The following is a 12,857-nucleotide window of genomic DNA, read 5'->3' as shown; positions in this document are numbered from 1 at the left end:
GGATATGCATAAGACAGATGGATGGGCCTGAACTGGCAGCAATCTCCGATATGTGGATCATTGAGTTTCCGGGGTCAGTAGGATCGACACAAGATTCTTGATTAGAGTGGTGCTGGAAAAACACAGCAGTTCAGGCAGAATCCGAGGAGCAGGAAAATCGACGTTTCAGGCAAAAGCCCTTCATCAGGAAAGGAGGCAGTGTGCCTGCAGGGTGGAGAGATAAATGAGAGGAAGGTGGGGCTGGGGAGAAAGAAGCATAGAGTACAATCGTTGAATGGGGGTGGAGATGGAGGTGACAGGACTGGGAGGAGGGTGGGTGAAGGTGGAAAAGAGTACAATAGGTGAATGGGGGTTGGGATGGTGGTGATAGGTCAGAGAGGAGGGTGGGAAAAGTTAGAAAAGAGTACAATGTGAATGGGGTGGGGATGAAGGTCAAAGAGGATGGTGGAGTGGATAGGTGGAAAGAAAGATAGGTCGGTTGGACAAGTCATGGGGAAAGTGCTGAGCTGGAAGTTTGGAACTGGGATAAAGTGGTAGAAGGAGAAATGAAGAAACTGGTGAAGTCCACATTGACGCCCTGCGATTGAAGTGTTCGGAAGTGGAAGATGAGGCATTCTTCTTTCAGGCGGCAGGTGGTGTGGGAGCGGTGGTAAAGGAGGCCGAAGTCTTCCATGTCCTCGGCTGAGTGGGGGTGGGGGGGGGGGGGTGGGGAGGAGTTGAAATGTTGATTGGTACGGGTGATCCAAAGATGTTCCCTAAAGTGCTCTGCGAGGAGGCGGCCAGTCGCCGCAGTGTAGAGGAGACCACATCGGGAGCAATGGATACAATAAATGATATTGGTGGATGTGCAGAGAAAACTGTGATGGATGTGGAAGGCACCTTGAGGACCTTACATGGAGGTCAGGCAGGAGGTGTGGGCGCAGATTTTGCCATTCCTGTGGTGGCAGGGGAAGGTGCTAGGGCGGAGAGTAGGTTGTTGGGGGGCGTGGAACTGACCAGGTAGTCACGGAGGGAATGGTCTTTGCGGAAGGCGGAAAGGGGTGAGAAGGGAAATATATCTCTGGTGGTGAGGTCCGTTTGTAGATGGCAGAATCTTCGTCGGATGATTTCGTTTAAGTGAAGGTTGGTAGGGTGGTAGGTGAGCACTAGAGTTGTTCTGTCCTTGTTACAGTTGGAGGTATAGGGTCTGAGGGCAGAGGTGTGGGATGTGGACGAGATGCGTTGGAGGGCTTCTTTAACCACATGCAAAGGGAAATTGCAGTCTCTAAAGAAGGAGGCCATCTGGTGTGTTCTGTAGTGGAACTAGTCCTCCTGGGAGCAGATACGGTGGAGGCGGAGAAACTGGGAATATGTGATTGCATTTTTGCAGGAGGAAGGGTGGGAAGAGGTGTAATCCAGGTATCTGTGGGAGTTGGTTCTTTTGTACCACTCTAATCTAGAATCTAATTTCCAGCATCTGCAGTCCTTATTTTACCTAGGATCTCCACAAGAAGGATGAGATGGTTCTGAACTGGCTGCAGCAGGCAGGTTTGCTGTTGTAACTCAGGAGGGTTTAAATTAGTGTGGTCGGGGTGGTCAGGGGTGGGGACAGGGAGTGAGAACCAGAGCAGTAGGTCCACAATACAGTGTCTGAGGAGGAATTGGAGACAAAAACCAGTGCAGCTAAGACCAGCAACACAGAAGCAGAGGGCACTGAACACAATGGGGCTGGCAACCTGAAGTGGGATTATTTTCATGTGAGGAATCTGGCAGGTCAGAACTTGGAGCTTGGGTGATACATATAATGAAAATGTACATATTACAGAGATTTAGTGATAGAGGTACAAGAGAGCAATCAATCCAGTGGGTCGAGAAATAGTTGTTGAATATGCAGTGACAGGCTGGAGACAGTTGTTTAAAGTTAAATAATTATTCAGCACGCTGTTGAAATTGGACCATGTGTAATGCAATGTACAGATTGAAGTGACAAAGGAGGAAACTGGAATTGTCTGTTTACAATATTTTCTGCTTTACTGATAGTCTTATAATTTCCTGTCATCTGAAAACAGCAGCAGAGAACTTACATCAGTGAATTTCAAACCAAGTATCACGTCAGTATCTGATGTGTTTGGCTGAAGTGTTTTTATTTTAATGCAAGGATTATTATGGATAAACAGATGATTTTAGAACCTGAATCCGTACATGGGGCTACGATGTTGGAAATGTTATAGGGACTTGGTTGAGAAAGGGATAGGACTGGCTGCTCAACTTTCCAGGGTTTTGTTGTTTAATATGAGATAGAGGGGAAGGTAAAAGAAAGGGAGCAGTTGCATTAATTAATCAGGAGGAATGTTGCATCTGCACTTAGAGCGGACGTACTGGAGGGCTCAACTACTGAGGCAACATGAATAGAGCTCAAAGATAAGATGGATGCAAACACTGTGTTAGGCTTATACTGTAGTCCCTCAACAGCCACCGAGAAATTGAGGAACAAAAATGGAGGCCGATTACGGAAATGTGCATTAATAAAAGAGTTGCCATAATGAGTGACTTTAACATCCCCAATATTGACTGAGATTCCCTTAGAACAAGAGGCTTAGATGGTGTAGAATTTGTTAAGTGCATCCAAGAAAGTTATTTGCAGCGGTATGTGGATAGTCCAACTACAGGAGGGGCCTTACTGGACCTCGTATTAGATAATGAGTGTGTCCAGGTGACTGACCATTCAGTAGAAGATCCTTTTGGAAAAAGTGATCACAATGCCCTCAGGTTAGAGATAGCTACGAACATGGACTAAGTCAGGACCGTATGGAAGTTAATAAAGTGGCAGAAGGCAAATTACGCCAGCTCAGGCAGAAGCGAGGGGCTATTAATTGGGAGGAGCTGCTATCAGGCAAATCCACATTTTGAGTGGTGGAACTGTTTATTAAATACTGATTGTAATATCGTCTGGTGAACGTCCTCCCAACTGCTCCAATTTTAATCTATTTCGTTTGAACAGATATTTCCAGGACACTACATGTCAGAAAACAGGAGAGGATAACGGATGATTGTGTACTGTGTCCTTCGCAGGACCAGTTTTTAGCTCCAGGCACTGAAAGTCGTTATTGTCGCTCAGAGAACCTCAGAATTGGTACAGAACAGACGGATGCAATTCAGCCCATTGTACATCCACAAGCTCTCCAACAGCACTATCTGAAAACAGAGACAGTTATTTGAGACAGACTGAGAGAGAGGGGGAGAGAGAGAGAGAGGGAGAATGAAACAAAAAGAAAAAATGTGCAGGGAGATCAACAGAGCGGATTGAAAGCAGAGCGACAGGCTGAGTAAGAGGAATGAGTGTCAGACGAGAGTGAAGCTGGATAGATCATGAGACAGCATGACGAAAATAGACAGAAGATGGAAATTTTATTTAGAAATTCCCCTGGACTGCAAGCCCTTTATCTGGTGCCATACCCTGTGAGCACTGTGCTGATACTGGCTGTTATCCCAGATCATTTATCTCCAATAACATCATAGAGCTGGGTTCCTGACAGTTAAACAGAATCCAATAGACCAATTGATTGGTTCCATGGAGAAGGTGGATTAACTTAAATAGACTGAGCGAACAGCAGCAGGAAATGATCAGTCCCCGAAATACTGTGTGTGGGACTGGACCAGATAATCTCAGTGAAGGGGATCACTGACAAAGGGGAAATCAGCATCTCAGCTGTAGGCCGAATAATGATTGATAAAGTTTGCACAACACTTCCATTGTTTTTCTAATTCACATTGCAAAATATATAGCGTATTTTAACAATCTTATCTGTTTGTACTTTCCATATTTTGGAATGTACAAAAAGTCATTTTGTCCCTGTATTTTGTGTTGCATACTGGGGAAAAAGGGACCTCTTCTGATGGGCTGGTCTTCATCTGAACAATGCTGGGACCATAGTCTAAAAAAAAAACACATGACTAGGACTGCGGGCAGATCTTTGAACAATCTTTTAGGTTTGGGTTGGGGTTTCAGTTATGTGGAAATTAGAAAACTCGAATTAAAAGAGGAGGTAAGAGTGCAGAACGCAGGAGGAGTTATTAAAATCTCCAGCATAGGCACAAATAGGACAGTGTGTATTGAAAGTATGAACAATCAAACTTCAAGCACACTGGACAGATGAATGACACTAAGAGGAAGGATGGTTAACACAGGACTGAGAGTGTTATATCTGAATGCATGCTGGATACAAAATCAGTTAAATGAGCTTGTGGCGCAGATTTAAATTGGCAGAGACGTGTTGTAAAGGGATTAGGATTGACAGCTGAATATTCAAGGGCATGCATACTATCAAAAGGACAGGTCGAGTGAAGGGAGCGGTTGCTGTATTAGTAAGAATGCAAATCAATCAATCATAAGAATTATGATCTCCTTGCAATAGGAAGGATGTTGTGAAACCTGAAAGGATTCAGAAAAATATTTACAAGGATGTCACCAGGATTAGAATGTTTGAGCTTCTGTTTGCCCTGGAGCGTCAGAGGGTGAGGGCTGACCTTAGAAAATCACGAGGGGCATGCATGGGATAAATCGACAAAGTATTTTCCCTGGGATGGGGGAGAACTAGAGGACACAGGTTTAGTTTGAGAAGGAAAAGATTTAAAAGGGACCAAAGGAGCAAGGTTTTTCATCCACAGGGTGGTGTGTGCATGGAAACAATGTGGGAGGAAGTGGTGGACACTTGCCCCATTCTAATATTTAAAAGACATCTGGATGGGCATGTAAATAGGCCAAGTGCTGGCAAATGGAACTAGATTAGGTTGCGATATATGGTCGGCATGGACGAGTTGGACTGAAGAACCTGTTTCCATGCTGTACATTCCTCTGACTGTATCACCTAAATTAGGGTCATATGGCACAAAATCAGTGTGGGTAGAATTGAGTATCCCCAAAGCTTGATAAAAGAAACGTAGTTGGCGTTATGTTCAGGATTCCAAAAAGTAGTCAGTAGCTGCGGCACAATTCACACCAGGAGATAGAAAAGATGGGTAGAAAAGGCAAAGTACAGTAGTATGGGAGATTTCAATACATGGGGGGACTGGAAAAATCAGGTTGGTAGTGTTTTGCAAGAAAAATAATTTGTGGATAATCTTCGATCAGGCATTTTGGCGCAGCTTCTGATTGAGCCCATTCAGGAACAGGTAATATTGGGTTTAGTGTTGTGCAATGAGGCAGACTATTTAAGAGAGCTAAAGGTGAAGGAACAGGCATGAAGCAGTGATCATAATATGATTGAATTTATTCTGCAATTTGAGATGGAGAAGATAGAATCAGACTTAAAGGTATTTCAGCTGAATGAAGGCAACGACAGAGGCATGAGGGAGGAGCTGGGTAGAAGTGACTGGGAGAAGGGCCTAGCATGAAAAAAAGTGGAACAGCAATGACAGGAGTATCTGGGAGTACTTCATTAGACATAACAGAGATTTATCCAAAGAAAAAAAATAGAAGCATGATACAGGGGAGGTTGAAACAAACATAGCTGACTAGGTTAAAAATCACACACCAGGTTATAGTCCAACAGGTTTAATTGGAAGCACACTAGCTTTCGGAGCGCCATTCCTTCATGAGGTGTTTGTGTCGGAAGTCAGGGACAGAATGAAAGCAAAAGAGCAAGCATATAATGTGACGAAAGTCAGAGGAAAACCAGACGATTTGGAAGCTCACAAAGACCAACAGATGGAAACAAAATAAGAAATATTGGGGGAGGAGATTAAATACGAGGATGAGCTTGCCACTTAAATCAAGGAAAATTGCAAGGTCTTTAGATATAAAAAGGGCAAAGGTGAGATAAAGGTGGACATTAGGCTGCTGGAAAATGGCACAGGACAGACAGTAGTGGAGAACAAAGAAATGGCCGAGGACACAAATAATTTCCCAAAAAGTCAACGGTGTGAAGGGGTAAAGCTCAGAATATCACCCATCGTCAAGGCAGGGGTAGGAAAGCTCAATGGGATAAATATAGATAAATCACCTGGACCAGAAGGACTAAACTACATAGTACTAAGGGAGAAAGCTCAGATGTACTTGAGGCGTTAGTGGTGATCTTTAGGAATCAATACAATCGGGGCTTGCCCCAGAGAACTGAAATAACGCTAACGTAAAACCCTTACTTAAAAAGGGAATAAGGCAGAAGACGGAAAATTACAGATCAAAGAGCCTAACCTCAGTCGTGGGTAAAATCCAGGAACAGATCGAGAAGGATGAGATTTCTGAATAGTTGGAGGAGTATGGTAGTATAGGATAAGTCAGAATGGTTTCATCAAGGGGAGGTCATGCTTGACACATCTGCTAGAACCTTTTGAGAAAGTAACAAGCAGCTTAGACCAAGGAGAGACAATGGACGTCGTGGTTCTGTTCGCCAAGCTGGGAATTTGTGTTGCAGACATTTCGTCCCCTGCCGAGGTGACATCCTCAGTGCTTGGGAGCCTCCTGTGAAGCACTTCTGTGATCTTTCCTCCGGCATTTGTATTGGTTTGAATCTGCCCCTTCCGGTTGTCAGTTCAAGCTGTCCGCTGCAGTGGTCGGTATATTGGGTCCAGGTCGATGAGCTTATTGATTGAATCTGTGGATGAGTGCCATGCCTCTAAGAACTCTCTGGCTGTTCTCGGCTGGGCTTGTCCTATAATAGTAGTGTTGTCCCAGTCGAATTCATGTTGCTTGTCATGGATGTTATTACCCGGATGTTATTACCCGGACCTCAAGAAGGCCCTTGACAAGCGCCACACAGAAGAGTATTGATTTTGATAAGGGCCCATGGTGACAGAGGCAAAGTGTTATCATGGATAGAAGCTTGACGTTTTGTCAAAAAGCAGGTAGTGGGGATAAAATGGTCCTTCTCAGGATGGCACCCGGTGACAAAATGCATTCTGCAAGACTCAATGTTGGGACGACTTTTCACATTGTACATTAATGATCTAGATGATGGAACAGAGGGCAGTCTGGCTAAGTTTGCCGATTTTACTAAGGTATGTAGAGGACAGGTAGCAAGCAGGAGGCAGATAAGCTTCAGAAGGATTTGGACAGTTTAGCAGATGGGCAAAGCAGTGGCAGATGGGGTAAAACATGGACTAGTATGCGGTCATGCACTTTGGTACGAGGAATAGAGGCATGGACTATTTTCTAAATGGGGAGAAATTTCAGAAGTGTGAAATGCGAAGAGACTTGGCAATCCTAGTCCAGGCGTCTCTCAAGGTCAATGTGCAAGTTTAGTCAGTAGTTACGAAGGCAAATACAATGAAAGGATTTATTTTGAAAGTAATTGAATATAAAAGCGGGGATGAACTCACAAGACAATAAAAATCTCTGATCAGGCCACATTTAGATTATTGTCTGCAGTTTTGGCCCCTAAATCTCAGCAGATATGTACTGGCCTCGGAGCGTGTTCTGAGAATGTTTGGAATGCTCCCAGGAATGAAACGTTTCACATATGAGGAATGCTTGAGGACCTGGGTCGATACTCGTTGGGTTTAGAAGGATGAGGGGGATCTATTTCAATCTTACAGAATACTGAATGACCTGGACAGAGTGGATATTGGGAAAATGTTTCCATTGATATGAAAGACTAGGATTCGAGGCACAGACATAGATCGCAGGGAAGATCTTTTGGAACAGAGATAACGAGTAAGTTCTTCAGCCGGAGCATTTTAGTGTATGGAATTCACTGCCACAGAAGGCTGTGGAGGCCAGGTCATTGAGTATATTTAAGCCTGCGTCGGATAGGTTCTCGATTGTAAAGAGGATCAAGGATTATGAGACAATGGGTTTGAGAAACCTATCACGTTTGATTGATGTTTGAGCAGACTGGATGGGCTGAATGGCCAGGTTTCTATTCCTATGTCTTGTGGCCATATGGTCTTTACCAATATTGGCTCTCCTCAGTCCTCATTGTAGATTTATAGTTGAATCTGATCTTCAAATGACTTATAAAGAGAAACGTTCTAATACTGATGAATGGGCAATATCATGTTCCCTCACTCTCGTCTCAGCAGCCATGTCCCCCAATTCTGTCTGTTTTTTGTCTCCTCCCCAATGCCATAATCACGTTGTAATTGAAGTCCAGTAAGTGGCACTTCATCGCAGCTGATTGGCATTAATAAATCAACAGCATGCCCTCACCTGTCCTCTCTGATCTTGGAGAAACAAACTGAATTGCGTTTGTCAGGGACAATTCACTGTTAACATATCCATGCCGTTTGTCTATTATAACCCCATGTTGTCTTAGGCATATTTTCCTGCCAGATTATCGACTTTAAAAGTTGTCTCAATGTTTTATTTATATTGTAATGACTGATCACTAGTTGCAGACTGTATGTTTCCAATTATAAACAGAGAAACTCATTTATGTTCTGACAACCCTCTGTCATTACTCCCATATCCAAGTCAGATTGAATGATAACACACAATCAATCCACCATCTCCAAAATTCCTTCCCTCAGACACCCTTACGTGTCCCACTGCAAATGTGTAACTTTATACGTTATTTTGAAATTTAATAATAACTGTATTGAATTGAAAGGGGTGAACTGGAGCTATTTATTCAGCGACTGTGATTAATGTCAGTGGCTGTGGATCTTAAATGTGTCACTGGAGGATGAGGCTCTTCTTCAAGTAAGGATTGGGTTCGATGTGATATCCCATAGTATGAGCAGGGGCATCACCGACAGCACTAACAGGTATCAGCAGCTCCAGAGAGACGGGAAAGAGAGATCAGAATCTGAGAATAATAGACTGGAATGTTCCAACAATAGACAGGAGTTTATCCGAGGGTCTTTACTACCTTTCTCAGCCTTGGATGTCATTAGCATCACGGATCGAAGATATCCTTTGGATTATACAAGGTGGTTATTATCCCAACCTCCCTCTCTTTGTTGTTCCTAGTAAGTCATTCTCTTGTCTATTAGAACGAGTTGAACTGTGTTTCTGCTCATGCCAGGTCAATTTTGGAAAAGGGGAAATCAGTGTCTTCACTTCCAATCAACAATTCCTTTCCTGATAAATTCTACAAAGCAACTTACTATTTATAAATTGCTCACTGATATGTGAGAAGGAATCAGACTGTTCTCAAACTCCATAATCCTTCTAGCCCTGCACAGACCTACATTAGCATATCCTCCTCAATCAAAATCCTGCCAAATACCACCATTACGATGCACCAATCTACTCGTCAGCCTCAGTGCAACTTCTGAGTAAACTTCTTTATTTGTGCCACTATGAAATCTGGGTTCACTTGCTTACAGTGCCTTCTTACCACATGTCCTTGACAAGATAATTACTCATGAGATGTTTAACTTGTTCTCTCCATAGTATCTGTCAGAGAGGAAGATAGTGTATGGTACTCAAGTCATTGACACTTAATGTAGAGGCACAGAACAATAATCTGTTGATGTCACATGAAGCAAGTTGGTGGAATTTAAAAGAAACCACCATCATTTGTAATAAACAGAAGCCCTCTGCTTGTGTCATGTCCTCTAGAGAGGGCAATGGGTTATCCTTCCTTGGTCAGGTCTCCGTGTAACTGCAAACCCACAGCAATGTGGTTTACTCTTTCTGTCCAGTGGAACAGATGAACCAGACACTCAGTTGAAGACAGGGATAACATGCTGGTCTGACCAGGGCTTCATATACTTCATGAAAAATAACAAAAGTAATGATAACTCCCTTCTGCTTCCTGACTGCCATATTCCTACTGCTCATTTCCATCAGGTAGGCTACTATTCCTTATGGTAGGTCTATTCCATCTCATTGAGTCTGTCCCCGAGAGTGACGTCCATCTCGATAGGCACCTCTGGTACTGGTTTTATTGACATACAGATGTCAGGAAGTTGTAAATTTCGCATTAGTGGAAGTATATAACGAATGACTTTTTTTTAACGCCATAAGAAAGAAATGGAGACTGCGAAGTGAGGGAAAGTAATTATTGTGATCATCCCTGAGAGTTTTGTTGAGGCAGTATTTGGAAATTTGTCCACAGATTTTCTCACCTTTCTAAGGAATGATCTCCTTACCACAGAGTGATTGCAAAGGAGTTCCACCAAACTAATCCCTGGGATGATGGTACCATGTGGTGTGCGTGAAGATTAATCTGTCTCACTGCGAGAGAATAAGATGGCATTGCATTGAACCTTCAGTGGGATGGACGATCACACATGATGTTCTAAACAGACACTGATACTGCGATAAATGCCACGGCTTCTTTGTTGTTACTAAGTTTATTAAATTCCAGATACTTTTAGCACCTCTGATAACAATCCCCCCCAACCACCCCCACTCCCCATATCAATGAGAGAGCAGGAAATCAAGACTTTGAATAAAAACCCCGCATATTAATCCAGTGCATTTGGTGCACGATCCTGCACTGAACGTCATGTTATCCATAATCCCAACATCAGCCACAATACCTTCAGTCTAAAGCAGTTTGCTATTCCCACCAGCTTCCGACCCCTACGAAGAACATGGGTCTACATTTTCGGAAATGGAAGATGTCTCCTTGAGACTTAACAGAAAACATCTTGGTTCCCTCCTCACTACCAGCAAACCACGTTAAAGTAGCATATGCTCCACAGACAATGGAGCCGCGACGAATATCATGATCTGCTCCTCTGGTTTGTCATGTTGGAGCATCAGTGACATCTACCTGTTCCTGTATAAGCCTTTGCGAGGATGAATGGCCTCTTCCTGGTCCTGTATAACAGTTTATAGAGACTGTTTGGGCTCCATCTGTTCCTGTTTAACATTTCGATGTGCTGACCAGACTCTTCCTCTTCCTATGAAACAGGCAGGTGTATTGAATGTACTGCGACTCTTCCCGTTCAGTAGTTCTGATGGGCTGAATGCTAGCTCATATTCGCGTGAAACCAGCTTGAGATGCTGAATGAGCTCCTCATTTAACTGTGTAAATGTGCAGTGTCAGGCTATTTTGTTACATGAATGTTACGGAGACTTTACCAGCACAGGCCTGAATGCAGTCCACGTCTTGCTGCACGTAGACACAGACTGCTTCAGGAGCTGAGGGGGGGAAATGTTCTGAACATTGTGTGATCTTCAGAGACCATCCCCATTTCTGACATAATGATGGGGAAGGACAGTGATGACGCAGCTGAAGACGATTGTGTCGAGGAAGCTACCCTGAGTATCTCCTGTAGGGATGTCCCAGAACTGAGAGGATTGTTGTGCACCAACCACGTACATCTTCCTCTCTGCGATGGCTGACCCCAACCAGGGGAGAGATTGTGGCTGATTCCTATTAAATGTAATTTAGTTAACGTTCCTTGATAACGTCCTAAGTCAACTCTGGCCTTGATATCAGCGTCTGTCACTCTTACGTGAGCTACTTTGTTCACCTCTTTTGAACATACAAATAGGTTATTGTGTATGTTTTGGGAGTGGAACCTTCTCATAGACGATTGTGAATGTCAGGAGTTATCTGGTACATAGAGTTCGGGGAGCTAGGTCACTGAAAGGATTTGTAGAGGAGGTAGGTGGGATTTTTGAACCTGTCATAGAATTGAGGGATGTGAAGAATCGGGAAATAAAGCAGAGTTGATACCAACATTGGATCATCCATAATCTTATACAATGGCATGGCAGGCCTGACCATCCGAATTACCATCCGATCCTGTTCCTCATGCTTTCATACTCTGCAATTAGAAGGTGAATGGTTGTACTTTTCCTGAGCATTCCGTTACTGGATGTTGCAGTTAAAGAAAGCAAAGCATTTTATGACTCATCTCTGGGTGAGGTATGGGGACTGTATTCACAATGAATCTGGGTCTGCACCATAACCAACAAATGAAGCACAAGTTGCAGAGAGGAGACACTATGTAAAGAGATCAAAGGCGTCTTTTGAGCCCATCCTGGGTTTTGAATTAACATTTTTGACCCCAGACCAAACTGTATATGCCAATTGTGATGGACAGAAGGAAAACTTGGATTACTGTGGACCAGGTATTTCGAGCAAGTGGCCTCCATCTACTCGTGTGCAGGAGCTGGGAGAGGCTGAATGGAAAATAGGAACATCGGACTGAGGAGCAAGAGTGGGTCATTAGGCACTTTTCTTGGCTCTGCCACGCACTAAAATCGTAGCTGATCTGATTGTGGTCTCAGCAGTGCTTCTTCTGTACGTACACCATTTTCCTACATTCACTTGTCTATCAAATATTTAACAGACACAACTTTGAATACATGTAAACATCCAGGCACCACAAACTTCTGGGGAAGGGATTTCTCACTTGAACAGCCCTTTTAGAATTCGTGGTCCAATCAATGTTGCAGGGTCAGTGTTCCCTTTTGCAGTTAGACTGCTCCACTGTTTACAACAAATTTCAAAGTTTAGTGATATGGCTAATCATATAAATGTCAGCCTGGCTCATCCTCTAGAAAAATGTCAAACACACACACACATACACACACACACAAACACACACATGCACACACACACACACACACACACACACATCCATTCACATCGTAAGACAAAATAGAAAAATGAAAGCTTTCCAGGGTGTCATTATAGTGGAACTCATAACAAATGGATAGATGATAGACTGTCTCAAATGTTATTTTGTCCTCTGAAGTTATTAGATTAGATTCCCTATGGTGTGGAAACAAGCCCTTCGGCCCAACAAGTCTACACCGACCCTCCGAAGAGTAACACAACCAGTCCCATTTCCCTCTGGTCAATGCACCTATCACTATGGACGATTTAGCATGGCTAATTCACCCGAACGGCACATTGTTGGACCTGTGGGAGGAAACTGGAACACCTGGAGGAAACCGACGCAGACTGGTGGAGAATATGCAAACTCCACATTGGCAGTCACCGGAGGCTGGAATCAAACCTGGGACCCTG

Source organism: Hemiscyllium ocellatum, unplaced genomic scaffold (genome assembly GCF_020745735.1).
Source record: "Hemiscyllium ocellatum isolate sHemOce1 unplaced genomic scaffold, sHemOce1.pat.X.cur. scaffold_677_pat_ctg1, whole genome shotgun sequence".
NCBI lineage: Eukaryota > Metazoa > Chordata > Chondrichthyes > Orectolobiformes > Hemiscylliidae > Hemiscyllium > Hemiscyllium ocellatum.
Note: the sequence above shows the minus strand (reverse complement) of the source record.